Source organism: Triturus cristatus, chromosome 7 (assembly GCF_964204655.1).
Source record: "Triturus cristatus chromosome 7, aTriCri1.1, whole genome shotgun sequence".
Lineage (NCBI taxonomy): Eukaryota > Metazoa > Chordata > Amphibia > Caudata > Salamandridae > Triturus > Triturus cristatus.
The window spans coordinates 471852873-471874947 of NC_140590.1; positions in this window are offsets into that span (position 1 = coordinate 471852873).

Below are 22075 nucleotides of genomic sequence, written 5' to 3' on the forward strand. Positions count from 1 at the left end.
CTTCCTTGCTTCATTTGTTGGGACACTTAGCCCCGATACACACACTATACTAGTGCTTGGTGTTTTCTTCCACCTCCCCCCATTGATGAAGCTTATTTTTAGTGAGTTTACACATTAGATAGGGAGTAGTACGCTTTTGGCCCTTTTCGCCTACAGGTCCTCTGTGCGTTTGAAATATGATCAATTGATGAGATACATGGACTCAGAAGCAAGTAATTGGAATGACTTTTGAACACAAGATGGCTTCACTCGTAGGTTTGCTGCTTTAATTAGGCATGTCTAAAAGGTAATATCCCTGATCCTGTGAGGGAATTATATATGAAAGGTATCGATCTTTTTTTATTTGTTCAATACACATGCATATTTGTGGCGTCTCCAGACTTCACCTTTGCGACTTCTGTTGAAATCAACCAATGTGCCGATAGAGTTATTTCTGGAGGCCGCGACACTGACAGCAAGGGTGTTGTACCTGAGGAAGCCTGTGTTACATACCACGACAGCCCCTCTGTGCTTACAAGAAGTCCTGCCTCTCACTTCAGAGGATAGAATTGTTGAGAGTGCTTCCAACTCACAGACCTTGAATGATTTAATTTAAACAACTATGTTGCTGAAGACAAGTTCTATGTGCCCGGTCAGGCGGCAGGCCTCCTTCCTGATTTTTTCATTAATGACTCATTTCACTGGTTTGAAAAGTTTGAGAAAAGAACATATAGAGCAAGAAAGCTGTACAGCCATATATCCACAAAAACAATGTGTGCGAGTGTGCGTGGGTTTATGTAACTACGCTGTCCAGAACAGAGCAAGAAAAATAGAAGAAATTAAAAAAGATTTAAGTGAAGTGAAAACGAATTAGGAAGGCAGCCACCAAAGGAAATTAAAGAAATATCCTGCCCCACAATCAGGTTTCGAAGGGTTTCAGGAATGTTAATGGTTTAGGTGAAGTGCCAACAGCTAACAAGATGCATATTCAAATGATAACAGATCTGCCTATAAAGGAGCACAAAGGGCTGGAGGATTCTTCGAACTTTGTCACTTCCAAAGTATTCTCTGCTTCAAAAACTTTGTCGCCAAAAAGTTTTCCTCGTGTCAAAGCAGGCAACCTTAATCGGGAAAACAGAAACTAATGGAGATATTTTATCCCCTTCCAATATGGCTACATTTCCTGGCAGGTATGGCTAGTCCACTGCCAGATTATAGAGAAAGGTTTGAGGAAGATCGGCAAACACAGCTTTCCCTGAAATAAACAAATAGATCACTAGGGCTTGCTCAATGAGGGTTAAACCAATAGACAGAAGGAAATACTTGATGGAAAGAAATTGGTAGTTTATTGCTTTGACAACCTTCTTATTAGTTTTTAGGTCGAGGACCGTCCGGTCTGCCGAAGGCAGAACCGGAAGTCGGAGATTTAATGTTTTGGAGAAGAGGGGCTTGAACCCGCCCCTCTTCTCCCCTGTTCTCCATTGGCTGGCCTCTTGAATGCTGGCCAGCCATTGGAGAAGAGGCTTTGTCACTCCGATCAAGCCCCGTCCTTTTCGGATTCGGGGGCGTGTTTTTTTCAACTTTTCTAATTATCACCTCCAGCCAATGGCAAGAGGAGAGAAAAGCAAAACACGCCCCCGAATCCGAAACCGCCGCTGTGTTTCTCCGAGGCATTTCTGCTTCGCCTCGGAGAAAGGCGGTGGGGTGCTTGTTATATATCAGCAAACTGTTCAGGGACTTCTGGAGTTACCAACACCCCTGGCAGGGTATTCGCGGGACATTTTGGTTAACCTTTTCAGAAAGCGTGCTGCTACAGATAAAAATTCAATCACCTTTCAGTGTGGCCATTGTAAATGTTTGTTTTTGTCGTTCCGGCTGGAGCGCGGCGCACCGTGTTTACTTATTGTCATTCCGGCTTGTTTAGTGTAAGCGGCAGCGTGTTAACAGCTGCGCAGTGTTGTTAAAGTTCTTCTAAATGCAAAGAAGATCCCTATCTGGCGAGGAAGATTCTCATGACTAAAAGGCAGTTTGCGCGCGACCTTCTGATGATAACAGGAGTATCCTCGCCACTGCGAGTGAATAGACGTGGTATCAGGGTCATTAAAGGGGGACAGAGAGTGATCGCCGTCCATCAGTCGAGCAGTTGAAGAGGAGGAGTGTACAAAACCGAGCTAATGACAACCCCGGGTTGAGTGTAGAGTGATGCGGGAATTTAGACAACTGTAGAACCAATCAGCATCTGGACAGGAGCAGACCCCATCAAACAGCAGGGTGTCATGGGCCCCACCTCGTGCCCCGTACAGCTGTCCTGAACCGGCACAGTGCGAGTTCCGCACCGGGGTGCTGCCTTGCTCCTCTCCCATGGCCACTTTGCGCCCCTTGAAAGACCCAAGAGTGCCCGGGAGGAGGCGAGAGGATGCGCCCACGTGGTGGTCCTTATCTCCACTGATCTCCCCCTCTCCCTCCTAGCTCCCTATTGGCTGGCTGGTCAGTGAAGCCCCCCTCTCCTCCCACCCTCGGCTTCTCTCTCTGGCTTGTACGGTGGGGGCAGATGAGACATTCACTGCCCGCCTCCATTCCTCGCTCCATCTGTCATTGTGCCCTGCTCCCTGGCATCTGGCAGAGCTGTGTCCCCGAAGGAGGGACCACAGCCTTTCACCCATCGAGGCCGCCGCCAAATTCGTCGATACTTCGTTCCGGTGGTGCCTCGCTCAAATCCGGGTTTTCCTCCATTATTGACCTGAGCTTCATTTTTTCATCCAATTCTCTGTCCGTTGCCCGTGAACCTATATTTAAACACATTTTGATCATTTATTTATTTGTATAGAGGACGAGTCTCATTTTTAAAATATTTATTTGTACTTTGCGGGATGCCGTGCCAGGAGTCTGGCCCGAGGCAGCAGGAGGAGCCTTGCTGAGGGGCCCGGCAGGCGCTGGACATTGGCCAGACCCCGCACTGCTGGCCACCCTCCTGGGGGGTCAAGCCAGGTCAGGTGGCCTGTGGCAGCCGCTGAAGCTGCTGGCCTGCGCTGAGCTGCACCCTCTGCTGCGTAAACCCAGCAGCTCAGAGGAGCAAAATCAGTGTCCGATGAACCACAAGGTGCATCATTTTCAGTTAGGCGCTACGCACGTTGTCCCCAACTGTCCCTATGGGCCATTGATTGTGTGGCCCCACCCCGTGCCCCGGACAGCTGCCCTGAACCGGCGCAATGCAGGTTCCGCACCAGGGTGCTGCCTTGCTCCTCTCCCATGGCCAGTTTGCGCCCCTTGAAAGACCCAAGAGTGCCAGGGAGGAGGCGAGAGGATGCGCCCACGCGGTGGTCCTTCTCTTCGCTGATCTACCCCCTCCCCCTCCTAGCTCCCTATTGGCTGGCTGGTCAGTGCAGCCCCCCTCTCCTACCACCCTCGGCTTCTCTCTCTGGCTTGTATGGCAGGCGCACACACAGCCGCACCAGAGTACTTCACAGGTCGGGGGCTGTTTTCCACGCAAATAAAATGCCTAGCGTGGAGGGCTGCAAGGAGGTGTGTTGCCACCATCCTTCCCTCCCCCACCGCTCCCATCATACCAAGTAAGTTGGCTCTCACCTTCCATAACAAGCATTTACAATGCAATGGTCTCGGCATTGGTAAAGTTAGAGCTATTGTCATTGCTCATGACATTATTTTTGTTTATGTTTTTGTTTTTAAAACATTTAAAGAAACGGCATTGTTATTTACAATGTCAATAGCTTAATCACTCTCAAATGCGAGACCTATTGCATTTGCACCCACACACAGAGCCACCTACACACACACTGATTAAGCTATTGACATTGTAAATAACAATGCCGTTTCTCTACATGTTTTAAAAACAAAAACATAAACAAAAAAAATGTCATGAGCAATGCCAATAGCTTTAACTTTAACAATGCCGAGACCGTTGCATTGTAAATGCTTGTTCATTGTGAGATGAATGTCCAGGCAGCGCAGTGCATTTTACGCACAACGCTGTCTAATCACAAGCAAAGTGCCACGATTTGGCCCAGGTAGGTCAGAGAACACCGATAATGTGGCACTAACGCTTATGAGTGTATTATAAAATGGAAACCAAGAACCACCGAGCATGTTCTGCTCTAGACAGTCTCCCCAACCAGGTCAAACGCTCCAGGCACTGAGACAAGAAGACAGAAGTAAGTAAAGAAAAGAACCATCGATAGTGCTCTTTAGCCACGGGCAAGGACTCCCCTGAGTGGTCAAAGAAGGTCATGTGACACCATATTACGTTATCAGTCATGTCGAGGTATTGTAGTCTGGACATCTGAAGCTATAGATGACAAGGAAAACTAGTTGATACTGTTTGTACCTGGAAAGAGATAAGTACCATCACACCTAAATCTCACTTAACAGGTGACACACCATTGATTGCCTGATGACAAAAACACAGTGCCTGGTACTTTTTCTCACAGTTTAAAAATACACCATTATCTCAGACCCACGTCCGCTACCCTCAGCATCCACACTAATATTCCACGCATAACCATGTGAAAGCCTCTATTCCCCAAATCACAGGAATTTATGTCAATCAACCATCATTTTGCAGCCTACAGTATGCATTGTTCATCACAGAGACTTGTCTTGATCCCACTTCCGCTCACATCCTGGCATTTTTCATTACATCTGGTTACACCATACAGCCTTTGCAGAATGGTGAAGGGTTCACTGCTTTCATATCCTTGCACGACCAAAGAAACTTTAACCTTTCTTTCATGGAATTACATCCTTGCCGCTTCCCCACCTCAGTATTCTATATCAATAATCCAGCCTCATCTTGAAGCTCTTATAAAGTGGGGGCCACTCGGCCCCCACGCCAACATGGCGGTGCGGCACCCCCCCTCCCCCGGCCTTCGGTGTTGGGGGGGTGTCGCGGGGCGATGACGCGCACGGCGCGCCCCCAGCACCGATAGGTGGATGCCTCCCCCGTGACCCGGAAACGTACATTCGGCTTCCGGGGCAGTGGGGCGGGACGATCGGGGGTACGGGCTCCCAGTCGCCGGCAGCCCCAGTTATAAGGCGCGGGGAGCGAGGGGGGCGCCCTCTTGCTCCTGGCTCGCTCCCCGCGCCTTCCGTGTGCCCCACGCTCGGGGCTGATTAATTATTTATTTATTTATTTATTTTTTTTGTTCCCTTTACAGCTTTGCAGTGCGCCGCTTTCAGGGTCCTCTCCAGGCGCTAGTATCTCCCGGGAACGGAGGGAGCAGAGAGGTTTCCAGCGGTGATCGAGGCTGCAGGCACGATAATCACGGAGCGCTTCCATTCCGTGTTACAAGCAGCTTTGACGGCGACACGGGGAACACCCTTTAGACCGGAGGGAGCAGAGAGGTTTCAGCGCGAGCACGCTTGAGGTGCCGTTCTAGTCTGGGTCGAGTGTTTTCACCAACCGGTAAGGTGGGGGAGCTGGGGCGGTCGAGCGGCGAGTTAGGCTGCAGGCAAGAGATTTGGTTTGCAGGTTGCGAAGCAGGATACAGCAGGGCAGCCACTGGAGGGGAGACTAAATAGGAAAAGCTTGATTTCTGATTTGTTTGAAGTGGTGTTTTCTCCCGACCAGTGCTCGTATCTTATTGGTGGCTGCTGGGTTTGGGCTGGTGGCAAAGCAAGTTACAGCAGGGCAGCCACCGGAGGGGAGACTAAATAGTCAATGCTTGAATTATAATTGGTTTAAAGTGTTTTTTAGGTGTTTTATCCCGCCCAGTGCTCTGAGGCTGCTAGTATTTGAACACTAGTGAATGCTTGAATTATAATTGGTTTAAAGTGTTTTTTAGGTGTTTTATCCCGCCCAGTGCTCAGAGGCTGCTAGTATTTGAACAGTTAACCCAGTTTTGAAGGAATTAATGATTATTGCTGTGAATTGTGGATCTGGAGAAGGGGTTCGCTGATCGCTACGAGTTTGTTTCAGCTACAGGGATTGATTGTGCAAAGTGTTTTTTCCAGGCTAGTAATATTTGTTTCTTCATAGGAAGCTTGACTCTGGTGCTGCTTTCCGGTGGCGGGCAACAGAACACGGCAGAGCACAGCAACGGGCGGAGGACGCACGGGTCTTCGGTGGTGGAGGGCCGCAGGGCTTGAGACCTTCCTACAAGGGGTTTGGCGCTCGCCCACACGCTAAGAATCGCTTGGTGTGTTTTGCGGTCACAGTCGCATGGTGCTTACGGCCATCTTCACATCCTACATCAGAAAACAAAAAGGTACAATCGCCGGTGTTTGGCTAGGACTAGTTTGCATTACGAGTGTGGGAATATGCCGGGGGCACGAGTTAATAGGAGTTCTCGCATGGAACAAATGATGCAGGCTATGATGCGCAGGATGACGGCGATTGATAGGCGGTTGGGTAGGGTGGATGAGTTGGGTAGGAATGTGGCAGAGATTAACCAGAGGCTGGACGGGCCGTCGGGTCCACAAGGCAGGCCAAAAAGGGTAGTCAATCCACCACTGCCTAGAGGGGAGTTTGTTACCCCTACTAAGAGGGGCAAGTCTAAGAAAACTGTAACGCCCAAACATACAACTGACGGGGAGGGTTTGCTAGGAGGGGTACCTAAGGATGCCCCTGGGATGCCACCGTTGGCACCGGCCGGGCCAGCCCCGGTTATTCCAGCTTTGCCGTTCGCCCCGGTCATTCCCCCTGCAACCCCCACGAGCAATGTTGTCCCGGAGGAATTGACATCCCAGATAGCCGCTGTTTTGCCCTGGTTGCAGTTGGGGGGGGTATTGCCATCCTCTCAGGATCATTCAGCCGAAGCATTGAAACTGATTGAGATGATTAAGTTGGCAAGGGCGGGGGGAGGGGCACCATTGGCACCACTTACTCCCCCAACAGGTCCTACCAGCGGACAAACGTCAAAGAACGATGGGGCGACGTCGCAAGGTATTGAAAATGGTAAGGAGGTGGCTTTGCCAGTACTTAAGGATGGTGCTATACCGTCAAGGAAGGAGAATTTGGGGCAACATGTGTCTCAGGCTGTAAAAGAGATGATCTGGGCGGGCAAATATGTCAACATTTTCTCCTTGCTGCTCGATAATAGGGAACTGGAGTACGCCAAGTCACAAAAGGAATTGATGTTGCCCAGTGAATGGAGAACAGAGTTGTCTAAGTTCAGGGTTGAGGAGACATTTGTTAACTGGATGCGGGCCTTTTCCGTGTTTAGTGCCATTACAGCTGAAAGGTCGCCCAACTTACAAGCTGAGATGGCCTGCTACCAGAGCAGGATTGCCATGTGGAGCGAGACGCAAGTGGGGAATGGGTGGAAAGAGTATGACATTTCATTCAGGAAGGCGAAAGAATTCAATCCTTCCCTAGAGTGGGATGTGGTGGATTCCTTGTCATGGTACAACCAGATAGCTGGGGGGGCAGCTGCGATGGGGGCAACTGCTTCGCAGAAAATATACCCGGCCAAGCCACAACAGCCCTTTCGGCATGCGCAGGGAAGTGAGGTACCAGGAAAGGGTAAGGGTTGGGGGGATAAAAAGGCCGTATGTTGGGATTTCAACAAACGGTCCTGCACTAGGGCAGCGGGCACTTGTAAGTTCAAACACGCCTGTTCCTCGTGCGGGCACCCCTCACACCCAGAGACCTCCTGCAGATTTAAGGGTGGCAACCAGGGCTCCAGGGGGAGAAGGAAACCTGAATAGACTGAAGGAGGGTTTAGTATCACACACTCCCATCGATGTCATGGCAATGATTCCCTGGCTGAACAGATACCCGGATCACGCAGCGGCTAAATTACTACAGGAGGGATTTTCTTGGGGTTTCAAGATACCGGCGGGAGGGTACACAGGTAGGACTGAGTGCAGGAACCAACTGTCGGTAAAGCATAACCCAGGGGTAGTGGCTGCAAAAATTGAAAAAGAATTACGCTTAGGTAGGTTAGCAGGACCTTTTGACGAGGTGCCAGTGCCCAACTTTGCTTGCTCCCCACTTGGTGTGGTCCCTAAGAAAGAGAAAGGCGAATATAGACTCATTCATAATCTCTCAGCCCCAAGGGGGGCATCCTTGAATGATGCCATAGATGAGACTGTCTGCAGTGTAAAATATGCCTCTTTTGATCACGCGGTAGGGTTGCTTAGGGGCCTGGGTCCAGGGGCATTGATGGCCAAGTCTGACATAGAGTCTGCATTTCGTCTTCTCCCCGTGCATCAGGGGGATCACCACCTTTTGGGGTTCAAGTTTGATGGGAAGTATTACATGGACAAATGCATGCCCATGGGTTGTTCGATCTCATGTGCCTATTTTGAGACGTTCAGTTCCTTCTTGGAATGGGTAATGAGGCAGGCAACCGGGCATCAGCAGGTCATGCACTACCTGGATGACTTTCTCTTCCTGGGTGAGGCGGGGTCTCAGAAGTGTGCACAGGCATTGGATGAATTTTGCGTGCTCATGCGGGCTTTTGGGGTCCCGCTGGCACCGGGGAAGACAGGGGGGACAGCTACTTGCTTAGAATTTCTGGGCATTGAAATAGACTCTGTGGAGGGTTGTTTCAGGCTCCCAAAGGAGAAGGTATGTAAATTCCAGGCGGCATTACGCGCGTGCTTGGCCAAAGAGAAGGTCTCGTTACAACAGCTTCAGAAAACAGTGGGCCAGTTGAATTTCGCGTTGAGGGTGATACCTATGGCTCGCCCCTTTTCTCGCTCAATTGCGCAGGCTATGAGGGGCCTGCGAGAAAAACACCACCGCACTAGACTATCGTTTGAGGTACGCCAGGACATGCGGATATGGTTGGCATTCCTGGAGGACTTCAACGGCAGGGTTGTGTGGTCCGGCCCCCCCATTACTTCAGCAGAGTTAGGTTTATGGACTGACGCTGCTGGGAGTGTGGGGTTTGGTGCCATCCTTGGAAACAGGTGGGTCACCCACAGGTGGCCGGACGAATGGGTGTGCAGTGAGTTGACAACCAACATTGGTTTTCTGGAGCTGTTCCCCATTTGGGTTGCATTAATGGTCTGGCCTGAACTCCTGCGTAACAAATCAGTAATATTCTGGTCAGACAACATGACGGTGGTGGAGTGCATCAATCAGCAAGCGGCACGCTGTAAGTTCATACTCCGCCTCTTGAAGGAGATGGTGTTGAGATGCTTGCTATTGAATGTTGTATTTAGGGCAAAACATGTACCAGGTGTCCTTAATAATGCACCTGATGCACTCTCTCGCCAAAAAATGCAGGTATTCAGGGAACATCTTCCAACAGCAGAGCCTACACCGACTCACTTCCCGTCGGCACTCTGGCAGATTGGTGCCCCAAACTACCGGACCTCGTGGCTGCTAGCTTAGCCCCCAAGACACGGACAGCTTATGAAGGGGCGTTTGGTTCATATTGCACTTTCTTGGGGCGCGACTGGGAATCCAAATGGGCATTGGAAAATAGCTTTACGGATTATCTGGGTAGTTTGCATCACGAGGGTTGCTCAGTGGCCACAGCAAACAGGCATGGGGCAGCTGTCTCCTTTTACGCACAGGCGAAGGGGGTGAAAGATCCGACTAACAACTTTGCAGTGCGGAAGGGTCTGAGGGGTTGGCGCCGTCTACAGGGCAGCACGGCTGACACAAGGAAACCAATAGGTTTGGAGAGGATGACGGCATTACTGCCTGCATTGCATGACGTCTGTAGCTCGGGCTGGGAGATACAATTATTTAAAGCAGCGTTTACATTAGCCTTTTATGGGGCGTTGAGGCTGAGCGAGTTGGTGGCAGCCTCTAAGGCAGATAGGCAGGGGGGTATCAATTCCTGTACACAACAATTCAGGGGGATACATTGTGGGTGACGATTAGGAGATCGAAAACTGATCAGGAGTCCCGGGGGGTGACTGTGGTACTGCACAGGGCTAGGGCCAATCCATGCTGTCCGGTACACCACATGGAGACTTTCATCAAGCAGCGAGGTGCATTATGGGGTGGGCCACTTCTAGTACATGCGGACGGCACCCCTCTAACCAAATATCAGTTTAGAAGAGTCATGGAGTTGACTATTGCCAGGGTGGGCCTTGACCCAAAGCAATTTGGCACACACTCCTTTAGGATAGGTGCAGCCACTGAGGCAACCGCAAGGGGTTTACATGTGAACAGTGTTAGAAGAATTGGGAGATGGTCACCCAATTCCAATTGCTACAAACGGTATGTGCGGGTACACATGTTGTAAAGTACCTAGGGTATTACTGACATCAGGTTTTCTTTTCTGGTTTTGCAGTACCTTCGCTCTGTGACGCAGGCGGAGAGCTTGCTTCGGGTCATCATCAGGATTTATCGGCGACTCATCGAGGAGTGAACAGTCAGGAACACAGGACGCGGTCAGGCAGAGTTTGGATTGTTGGTCATTCTTATGTCAATCGTGCTAAAACTGTCTTTTTTGCAGCCAAGGGTAGAAGGGAGCTAGAGCACAAAGGTTGGACCATCTCTTTCTTTGGGAGGGGGGGTCTTTGCCTCAGTCAGTTTAGGGGATTCTTTGCGGAGTTGGTCACCCAACATACAGCCCCACCGGCGGTGGTGATTCTTCATCTGGGGGGGAATGACCTTGCTAGACTGGGTAGGAGGGTCCTCCTGGAAGAGATCATTTCAGCAGCAGGTTGGGTAAAGAGGGTGTGCCCTGACTACACGGTAGTCTGGTCTCAGCTGATACCGCGGCTGCAGTGGCGTGGGGGTGAGTCTGTCAGGGCATTGAATCACTCGGTAAAGAGGATCAATACCAAGTTAGATAAACTTTTCCGAAACTCCCACTTACAGACCATCCCACATGGGGCTATTTGGGGGGAGGATTTGTACTTGCAGGATGGGGTCCATTTGACGGAGGCTGGGAATAGAATATTGGTTGAAGGGCGCTCTGAGGTAAGGATGACCTTTAGGCAGGAGTTGTGGGGGGACCAGATCATCTGGAAACAATGCTGGCCTGTGGCGGTAAGGTCATGATCGGTGAGCAGCAATTTAAGGTCCTAAGGGGGGCGTCACCATCCACGGAGGGGGCGGCCCAGGGGGAGGGGCCACTGGTCCCTCCTAGAACTTCAGGGGCAGGAATATCCGCTAGCTGCTAAAAATGCGGGGGAGGGAGTCACGCTTTCCTTAGGCTGGTAGCTACCCCGCACATACACCATGACGTCAGCATACGACGCAAAGTGTAAGGGCCCTCCTTGTTGGTTAAATGGAGTTCACGATGCCGACGGGGTAGGCGGTCCCCAGTCGCGCATGCGCACCTCTAGGTAAGGGCGTGGTTAGTAGGACTTGACACCGGTTAGCGACCTTGCCGTCCGGCCAGATATGCTAGTATGCAAAATTCAGGCAGGATGTTAGATTCGGATAGGAAACACGCTGTATTAGACGTTTGTTAAGGTTAGCCTTTGATATTTGTCTACGATACTGTAAATCTAATGTCATGAATTTTGCTTATTCTTGCATAACTGATGGAATGTTGATATTCATCCCTTTATTGTTTTATATAATAAATATGTGTGGAAAGCTGGGAGGGGAGGGTAGCCAGTCACGGACCATGTATAAAGTGGGGGCCACTCGGCCCCCACGCCAACATAGTGGTGCGGCACCCCCCCCTCCCCCGGCCTTCGGTGTTGGGGGTGTGTCGCGGGGCGATGACGCGCGCGGCGCGCCCCCAGCACCGATAGGTGGATGCCTCCCCCGTGACCCGGAAGCGTACATTCGGCTTCCGAGGCAGGGGGGCGGGACGATCGGGGGTGCGGGCTCCCAGTCGCCGGCAGCCCCAGTTATAAGGCGCGGGGAGCGAGGGGGGCGCCCTCTTGCTCCTGGCTCGCTCCCTGCGCCTTCCGTGTGCCCCACGCTCGGGGCTGATTAATTATTTTCCCACCCACCAGCCCAAAAAAAAAAATACAAGCTACTAAATAATGCTAGTCAGGGGTGCTAGTTAGTTTGACATAGGCCTTTTTCCCGTTGAAAGGTAGGATTGGTTGTGTTAATTAGGAAGGTTATCTGCACTTAGGCCTTTTTCCCGTTTTACAGCTGTGATTATGTTATTAAACCAGGTTGTGGGTACCTAGGCCTTTTTCCCGTTATATAGCTGTGATTATGTTGTCATTGAAAAGGTAATATTGTGCGTAGGCCGTTTCTCCCATTAGCACAGCATGCTTCGTATTTATATTGTTGGTTTTAGTGTAGTGTAGTTGTCCTTTAGCGAGTTCTTTTTTCTAGGTTCATCGTCGTATTTATTAGGGTTGGTCAGGCGGTAAGGTCATGATCGGTGAGCAGCAATTTAAGGTCCTAAGGGGGGCGTCACCATCCACGGAGGGGGCGGCCCAGGGGGAGGGGCCACTGGTCCCTCCTAGAACTTCAGGGGCAGGAATATCCGCTAGCTGCTAAAAATGCGGGGGAGGGAGTCACGCTTTCCTTAGGCTGGTAGCTACCCCGCACATACACCATGACATCAGCATACGACGCAAAGTGTAAGGGCCCTCCTTGTTGGTTAAATGGAGTTCACGATGCCGACGGGGTAGGCGGTCCCCAGTCGCGCATGCGCACCTCTAGGTAAGGGCGTGGTTAGTAGGACTTGACACCGGTTAGCGACCTTGCCGTCCGGCCAGATATGCTAGAATGCAAAATTCAGGCAGGATGTTAGATTCGGATAGGAAACACGCTGTATTAGACGTTTGTTAAGGTTAGCCTTTGATATTTGTCTACGATACTGTAAATCTAATGTCATGAATTTTGCTTATTCTTGGATAACTGATGGAATGTTGATATTCATCCTTTTATTTTTTTATATAATAAATACGGCCGGGGGGTCCCTGACCCCCCGCCTTCCAAAGATAATTTGCTTATGTCAATTCTTCAGGGTGGTGTGGAAAGCTGGGAGGGGAGGGTAGCCAGTCACGGACCATGTCAGAAACAGCAACATCAAGGTCCAGTGCTTAATCCATGAAAGAAAGAATTCTGGTGCCCGAAGCTCTGCTCGAAGCCGGCAGCAGGTGCAATTAAATGCTGGTGCACCAAATCCCAAGCCCTGTAGTGTTTAATCCACTACCAGACATTCCCTGCCCCTTTTTCTTGCTTTTGCAGGTTACAGTTTTCTGTTTGTGATAGTTTTTGCCATCTTTTTCTTTCTCCGTCTTTCTGATCTCTGCACTTTTTCCTCTCTTACACTCATTAAATATCTCATAATGGAAAAATAAGTGCTGGTCCCGACCAAAAAAGTGCTGTGCACTCCCACCGGCAACTAACAGCTCAAATTAAGCAGTGCCAATGTCCAAACACTCTGTGTTGGACATAATTCAATCGGGTTTCAGACCCTTGCACAGGTATGAGTCTGCATTTTTCACTGTGATGGATTACTTTTGCTGCACTCTTGGTCAAGGGGATAGCGCAACACTAAGGGGCATATTATCAAGGACGCCGTTAAAATTATTGCCGGTTTAGCGGCAGAAAACTGGCGCTAAAGCGGCAAGAACGGGCTTGATAATATGCCCTGGAGAATTCCAATAGAAGCCCATGCTGACACCAGAACATGGGCTTCTATTGGAATTCTCAAGGGCATATTATCAAGCCCATCATCGACGCTTTAGCGGCAGTTTTCTGCTGCTAAACCAGCGATAATGTTTAACGCCGTCCTTGATGATAACCCCCTGAGTCTCTTAAATCTCTCCACTTTCTTCGATCTGTGGAATCTTTGATCTTTGGGATTGGGGTCAGTGAAGAGGTATTAAACCAGTTTACTTTCTACCTTTGTGCACATTCCTAGGTGGTCAAAATCCATACATCTATGCCCAAGACGTTGTCAGTCTTTCATGCGTCCCACAGGGCTCTTTGTTGAGTACCATTTAAAAAAAATAATCTATGTGCTCCCCATTGGACAGCTCATACACTTTATTGGCATTTTTGACTGTTCGTTCAGTCTCAATCTTTCTAACTCTTTTGGCTATTTTATTATGATTTATGCGAAAATACAAAATTAGATTATTTGGTGGTGGATGACTAAGCCCCTCAATGAACAATCACAACCCTTGCCAGGGTGAACCATCAAAGTAACCAAATTAAACTGATCTCATCCCCCTAATAGGTATGGTACAGAGCAGACAGGGTGAACTTAACACAATGTGTAAAGTATTTATGCAGTACCAAAATGGTCATAAAGTCAAAATCCAAAACAATGATAATCCCAAACCAAATTAGAACATTTAATAAATAAAATACACTAAAAGTGGCAAAAATCCATTAAGGAGAACTGCAGATATGCCTTTTAAAAGTTTTAAGTAGACATAGCAGGAACAATCCAAAGCTCCAATTATAGTCAGGGATCACGGTTGTTCGGGACCTCGGCGCAATTTGAGAGGAACTGCGATGGAGCGCAGGTTGAATAAACCAACCAGGTTTGTCCTGGTCTAAAATGTTACCTTCTAATTTAGCCCTTTGAGCCCCAATCCAACATAGGAGTACACATTTAAAGCACACAGGACCTCCGGGGAGGCCCTTCAGGGACCCTCAGGGTGTCAGGCAGAGGCCAACAGCCAGGTTCAGTAGCCACTGGTCAGCTTTTTGTAGTTTATTTTATCCCTGTAGCTTGAACAGGAGGTCAGTCATATGACCCTTGGTGTCCACTTCTTTGTTCTGGGTACAAGAGGGAGCAGATCCAGTCCTTCAGGATGCGCTCAGGTCACAGACAATATGCCTGTACTCTTTTGCAGGTCCAGGAAGTTTTATGAAATGGGTGTGCATGGATGTTCCATATTTATGCCTGACACTCGCTAGTGGATGGGAAAGACTCCTGGTAACCTCCTAACCAAAGGGGTAAAGGTTCCCAGGGCCAACTGAAATCACTATGACCATTTTCAAGACGGCAACTGTCTTTGGCTGCACTAAACTTTGGCTCTGAGTGCTGTGTTGGAAGTGTACTAAAGAAATCCAAGGGGCATATTTTCAAGGAGCCATCGCCGAGTCAACTGCACTTTATTGCAGCCAAAGTCGCAATAAATGTATCACCCCATTCACAAGCTGGTGCTAACAGCCCATAGCACCAGTTTACCTGCGATAGCAGCCGCAAAAAACATCGCCACCGATGATCCCAGCAACTAACGCTAATGAGATGCAATGTAGGCGTTCCCGTGCAAAAACCGCGACAACACCCCTCCACAACATTCTCAACGACTAGCCAGATCAGCGAAAAGACCACGAAACATGCAATAAGGCGCGTTATCAGCAGAAAATTAACACCTGCTTTGACCTTGTGTAAAGTCGGACGGTAGTCTGCACCACAAAAGGGAGCCCAGCTCAGAGCCACCCAGCGGTGCATGCCCGCCCCTGCGCACCCAGCCAGATGCACCGCAGCCCCTCCTGCCACCCAGCGGTGCATGCCCGCCCCTGCGCACCCAGGCAGATGCACCCCAGCCCCTCCGGCCACCCAGCGGTGCATGCCAGCGTCTGCAACCCAGGCAGATGCACCCCAGCCCCTCCCGCCTCCCAGTGGTGCATGCCTACCCCTGCGCACCCAGGCAGATGCACAACAGCGTCCTCCTGCTGCCCAGCGGTGCATGCCCGCCCCCGCGCACCCAGGCCTCACTACTCACCTTCCGCCACCGGTGTGTAGAAAAGAGCGCCCACCATGTGCCTCTGCAAGCCACAAGCCTGGGGCCCGCGGACATGGCACCCTCCACATCATGCAGCCCCGCTCCACAGGCCACCAGGTCTCTCTTTTGATGCTTGGTCTTGATTTTGCCATGGCAGAGGACATACCAGTGCACAGGGCATCATCGCAGGCTGCACACCCCCTCAGCCCTTGAGGTGCCACTAACTCTGTGACCTGCGAGGCCACGCTACGTGGTGGTAGGTCCCCGCTGGTTCAGGCCTACACTGCGGTCCAGCAGGGCACACAAAAGCTGAGCAGTCCGGACCACCGGGACGGGGCATCATCGCAGGCTGCACACCCGCTCAGCACTTACGGTGCCCCTACCTCAGTGCACCGAAAGTCACTGTCCCGTGGCGGTGTGCCCGTGCCAGCCGCAGTGCATCCGGTGCCACCAAGTCTGTGCCCCACAAGTCATGGACCCTCTATGATTGGGTATCGTGGTGCGGACGCCATCATGTTACCTCTGGGCCTGCGGAATGTGATGTTGCAGGCCCGTGGGCCACCATGCCTACATGCACACCACATGGATACACCCAAGAGAGGCTGGAAATGGCGTCGAGCACGTGCGCCCGGCCCTTTTTATTAGCAGGGTTATATGTGCTGTGATGCATGTGCTGGATGGGTGTGGTGTGGGTGTACACCAGCCATGAGGGAGTGGCTGTGGCATGCTGACAACTAGACCTGTGAGCAGCAAATCCCTACAGGGAAGACCTGGGACATGTAGCGTTGTCGTCCCCCCCTGTAAGCGTAATCGGAATGGGCTGACTTGGCGTCTGCCAGTCCAGCGTAAGGGTTTGAACGATGACCCCGGGGCTCTAGTCCGTACGGGGCTGGACAAGGAAGTAAAAAATGTGTGTGTCGCTGTTGTTGCGTCGGCGCCACCCTGACAACATTCGGCAATATGTCACCCTTTGACCCAAGTCAAACGGCATGAGCCACATGGAGGTAAGATGAATTCACTGTCCCTACATTCGTTCATACTACCACACTTGAAAGACCATAGACACGACACATCTGTGTTTCGGAATGTTTAATGCACATTCAGTGGAGTGGTGCATCTGGAGCAATACAGGGCCATGCAAAGCCCACTTTACAATGTTTGCCCGTGGAGGGCCAGCCAGAGTCCTTCAGGGAATGACAAGTCCAAAGGAAGAGGAAGAGTTCAGTCCGCAGTCTGTTAGCTGTGTCATTGGCAATCAAACAGAATATGGCAGTCCATTGCGAGGTACAAGGTGAGTGTCGCAGAGTGCATCGGGGGACAGTGGAAGGTGATGATGCAGAGGGCAGAACCAAGCTGAAACTGGCCAAATGGCGGAGATGAATGCTACAGTTTTCTCCGTACCAGTAAGGCGGTTTCATCCGCATCTTTGTCCTCTGCTGTCTCATGTGCCTCACGTGTGGGTAGTGCTGGCCTTTCTCTATCACTGTGTGGCAGTGACACCTCAGGGGCCAGCAGTTGAATGTCTGCCGCACTGTGTGGCACTGACACTTCAGGGGGTGGAGATGTGGATGTAGTGGTAGCAGCAGAATGCATCGGCGCCAGGCCTTGTGACAGCAATGCCATGAGGATGGTTTTGAGGTCATTGTGGAACCCAGCTACCTCTCGCCGGTGTGCAGCCGTGGCAGCCGCTCTTTCCGCATTGGCCCCTCCATGTTCTCCATGAGCCTCCGCATGAGTCCAAACTCCCGGGCGAGCTCGCTGGAGCCACTCTGACTAGACAGTCGTTCTTGTCTCAGAGTCAGGACTCTTGCGATGTCAGCCATGGTTCGTTGGAGAGCATGGAGCATACTGTGGGTGTCCGATAGGGACTGTCACTGGTCCCTGATGGGACTTAGACACCCACGTATGGCATCTAGTTTGTCTGCCATGCGGTCGAAGCCCACCTGCACCTGTTCAGCAAGCTGCTCCTGGCATCCCAACACACGGTGTTGGAAGGCCATGTGTTCTTCGTGGGGGACCTGGGAGGCAGTCGTGGTGGTGGGTGTTGCCTGCTGTGTGGTCTGTGCAGGGGGTGGGGTGTCCACGTTGCAGCTGGGCTGCCCTGCTCCTAGAGGTGGGCTGCGGAGACTGTCAATGAACTCTTGGAAGGCGTCGGAGTCGAAGCTGTGGTGGTCCTCTTCATCATCAGAGAAGAGAGGTTCGGGCTGCTCTGCAGGAGGTGTTGATTGTCCCTCTCCAATGTGAAGGGGAGATGTAGTTTGGCAATGTGTTCACATGTGTGTTATCGGATTGTACATGTTCACATACAGACTGCATGACTGTGTACATCGTGGCTGTTTTGGAGGGGTTGCCTATTTGCTGCGGGACAGTGGACATTTCGACAACATCACGGATGTGTGTTTGAACTTGTACATTGTCTACTCACATTTCCCTGCAATGCCACTTGTTATTGGCCAGTGTCCACACCCAGTAGGCGCCAGTTGTATCCTGTGTTCTGCTGTGGACGTGTTGCGGTTTGTGTCAGTGTTGATGTGCTCTGCATGTTATGTGTGTGTGCTGCATTGGAGGGGCTGCTGCTCTGTTTTGCTGCCCCTTAACCCTTTCATGCGGTTTGCCTTTGACTTCTGTGCTTGTACAGTGCTGACATGTAGCATACTTGGGTAGATTGTACTCTTGGTGAGAGTTGGGGTCTGGGGCATGGTTTGTCCACAGATGTGCTCAGCTCATTTGTGCATTTGTGCCATTGTGCCTATCTCCCCCCGGTCCCCCCAAGTCCCTGGTCGTTACTCACCCTGGTGCTGTTGTGTTCCGTCATGTTGAGCAGTGTCCGGTCCCCCGACTCCAGCCACCGTCTCCCCACTGATAACTGTGGACACCATTTCCTCCATGTCGTCCAGCTCCTCTTGTGGCGCAGGACTCCCACCTCCAGTCTGCATTGCTGCCTTCCGGTTGTTGGTGAGTTTCAGCTTGGTTTTGCGCTTGACGTAATTCCAGCCCCTCTGGACCTCTTCCATTGTCCTCTTCAGCACTCCGACTGCATTCACCTTGTCCACAATGGACTGCCATAGTGCATTTTTTGTAGCCAATGACACAGTGGAGGTGACGAACAGTTGTTGATGGTGTTCGACCACCTCCGTTATCAGGATCCTGTTTTCCTGCGGACTGAAGCGCTTCTTCCTACTCTTCTTCTCCTTGCCCTTCCCTGACCCTCAGGTCCTAGGCAGGTCCTCCGGGGGGCTTGTGGGGTCTGGTTCTCCTCAGTACTTGCTCCGGCAACATCCATTGTGCTTGGCTGTTGTTTGGCATATGTGTGTCAGTTTTTTTCTCTACTTTTATGGTGATTTTTCCTGCCTGACGCGTGAGAATTGCAGGCCTGTAGCTGGTTTTCCAGATTTTTGTATCGCGATTGGCCTCATCACAGCTTTTTTTGCATTCGCGTTTTGCATTTCTGCGGCGTGGCGTTGATTTTAACGCGGTCGGTTGATGCGTTATCTGGGGAATATCGCATGGTGCAGCCGTGTTGAGAATGCTTCATTAACACGGCATGATTTTCCCGCGATGGACTGCGATGTTGGAAGTTGCGTTAGGTTACTTTTGCAATGGTTATCACACGTTCTTGAGAATATCCCCCCAAGTGTCCTCCCACATCTCACACTATTAATCCACTTGGAGGCAGCCATTGTACCCATTATAAACCCAGAGAAAAAAGTCTAGAAGGAGAAAAGAAGTCTTTCAGTAACCAGGCGGTGGATCCACAAGAATTGCCTTGGCATCCTGTACTCGCCCTCTGTCCCAAGTGTTACACCTAGCTCAACATACCTGTTAGGCAGCATTTGGCAGTGGGGTGTCAACAAGATAGGCACAGCTCCCACTCTTCTCCTAAGCTCAAAAGAGTCATTCCTACCCCCCACAGATGGACCTGTCAATCACAGTATCCTGTTATGAAAATCCTGGGAGGAATTCCATACCCCATTCACATCTTATTCAGGTCAAGTGCAGTCTAGGAGAAGCTGGAGCATTAATGCAAAATGGCCTCCAGGACTTTCAGGCAGAGAAATTGTAACTTTCTAAAAGTTACTTCCCTAAAAATGTATTAAAAATCAGACTTCACCATTGATTGGATTTTAACTATTAAAAATAGTTGTTTAATTATTTTATAGTTGATCGCTTCATTTAGTAGACACATTATAGTTTTATTAATTTATACTTTGGTTTTCTAAATAGGACAGCTCGGCCTGCCATGGTGAAAATAGCTTTTGGGTGCTATTCACTGTAAGAAGGTGTTAACAAATTCTAACAATAAGGGCCTCATTAACAAGGCCCTAGTGGCACTTTTACCCTGTAGGAGCATCACTCTTTTAATGCTTCAGTGGTGCAATGTGCCGCAGCATATTTACAAGGCCACGCAAAGCCACTTAACGTGGCTTTTCATGGCCTTGTCAATATGTGCCCCTTTCACACAGAACACTGCATGAAAGGGGCGATCCATGGGTATGCTGTGGGTGTTTTCACGCAAAACCCATGGAATCTGAAGCACTCCCAGCTTCATGAGGGATCGTAAACCTTGGAATGCATCAGATTCCTATACTTCCTGCATTTCTGCCCTGGTCTCCTGATGCACTGCAGCGCAGCATGAAGGCCGGCTGCACTGCTATGCATCAAAAGTTTGCAAATGAGGCCCTAAATTTCTAAATATCAAACTTTGAAATACCACGCACCCTGCCACAAGGCCTGCAATGTTGTAACTTGTTACTATTCAATAGAAATATTTTTACCTGTCAAAAGGGGGACGCGCGCTCACCTGGATTACTTGTTTTATGTTCCTTCCGAGCCAGCCGTGAGGGGAACGGCTCGTCTGAGGGGCATATTGAGTTCCATCATCCCTGCCCTGGACAGTGCTGGAAACCCACGCCGTGAGGGGAACGGCCCGTGAAGAGACTACATTACCCAGAGGCCCAAGCGCCCGGCGCGTACTGCACACGTCATCTGCAGCGCCCGGGCCCTACTTCAGGCCCTCAGTTCCACCGCAGCGCGGGACGCGCGCTCACCTGGATTACTTGTTTTATGTTCCTTCCGAGCCAGCCGTGAGGGGAACGGCTCGTCTGAGGGGCATATTGAGTTCCATCATCCCTGCCCTGGACAGTGCTGGAAACCCACGCCGTGAGGGGAACGGCCCGTGAAGAGACTACATTACCCAGAGGCCCAAGCGCCCGGCGCGTACTGCACACGTCATCTGCAGCGCCCGGGCCCTACTTCAGGCCCTCAGTTCCACCGCAGCGCGGGACGCGCGCTCACCTGGATTACTTGTTTTATGTTCCTTCCGAGCCAGCCGTGAGGGGAACGGCTCGTCTGAGGGGCATATTGAGTTCCATCATCCCTGCCCTGGACAGTGCTGGAAACCCACGCCGTGAGGGGAACGGCCCGTGAAGAGACTACATTACCCAGAGGCCCAAGCGCCCGGCGCGTACTGCACACGTCATCTGCAGCGCCCGGGCCCTACTTCAGGCCCTCAGTTCCACCGCAGCGCGGGACGCGCGCTCACCTGGATTACTTGTTTTATGTTCCTTCCGAGCCAGCCGTGAGGGGAACGGCTCGTCTGAGGGGCATATTGAGTTCCATCATCCCTGCCCTGGACAGTGCTGGAAACCCACGCCGTGAGGGGCACGGCCCGTGAAGAGACTACATTACCCAGAGGCCCAAGCGCCCGGCGCGTACTGCACACGTCATCTGCAGCGCCCGGGCCCTACTTCAGGCCCTCAGTTCCACCGCAGCGCGGGACGCGCGCGGGCGGCGCCCGGGCGAAGCCCGGGCCAAGGGCGGGACCGTCTGTGGCCGTCCGGGGCCGGAGGAGGCCGGGCTGGGCCGCCCCTCTAAGTACTGCTCCTCGGATTAGTAGTGATTGAACTCCCATTGGCTATTTCCATTTTAATTATAATAGTCAGTCATTTCCTTGGATTAGTGTGTGCTCCTTTTACCTAGTATCGTTGGTTTTTAGAGAGTTGTGCCATAAGTTTTTCATTGCTTATTGTTGGGGGCTCTTTAGAAGCATGGGGAAGCACTCCAAATCTACAGCTAGTCGTCCGATGACTAGACAGCTAGCCAACTCTACTTCTCAGATCCCTAGTCTTACAGCGATAGACAAGATGCTGCAAAAGACAATCGGGGTGGTGGCTACAGCCATTGAAAATACAGAAAAACGGCTGTCGATCACACCGGCATTCAATATGGCCCCCCCTGTAGATGGATTGTCTGATTTCTCTTCTTACCAGGTGGATCCTGAAGCTACGTCTTCCATGTTGCCCTCATTTACGCAACTACCGTGCGCTCAGGCGCAAATAGATGAGCCAGCTCTAGTGGATGAGGGGTTATCATCTTCCTCCTTTGTTTCTATTGTGGCCCCCATAAAGCAGGTTAAGCCAAGGAAAAAACAAAACAAACAGAAACAGAGAAAAAGGAGATTTTTACCAGCCCCTGCTGTAGATAGCTCTCCCCTCTTGGCCCCGACCCACCACCCCCCTACTTCTATCCCTCCGACCTGGGTGACTACCCTACTAATTGA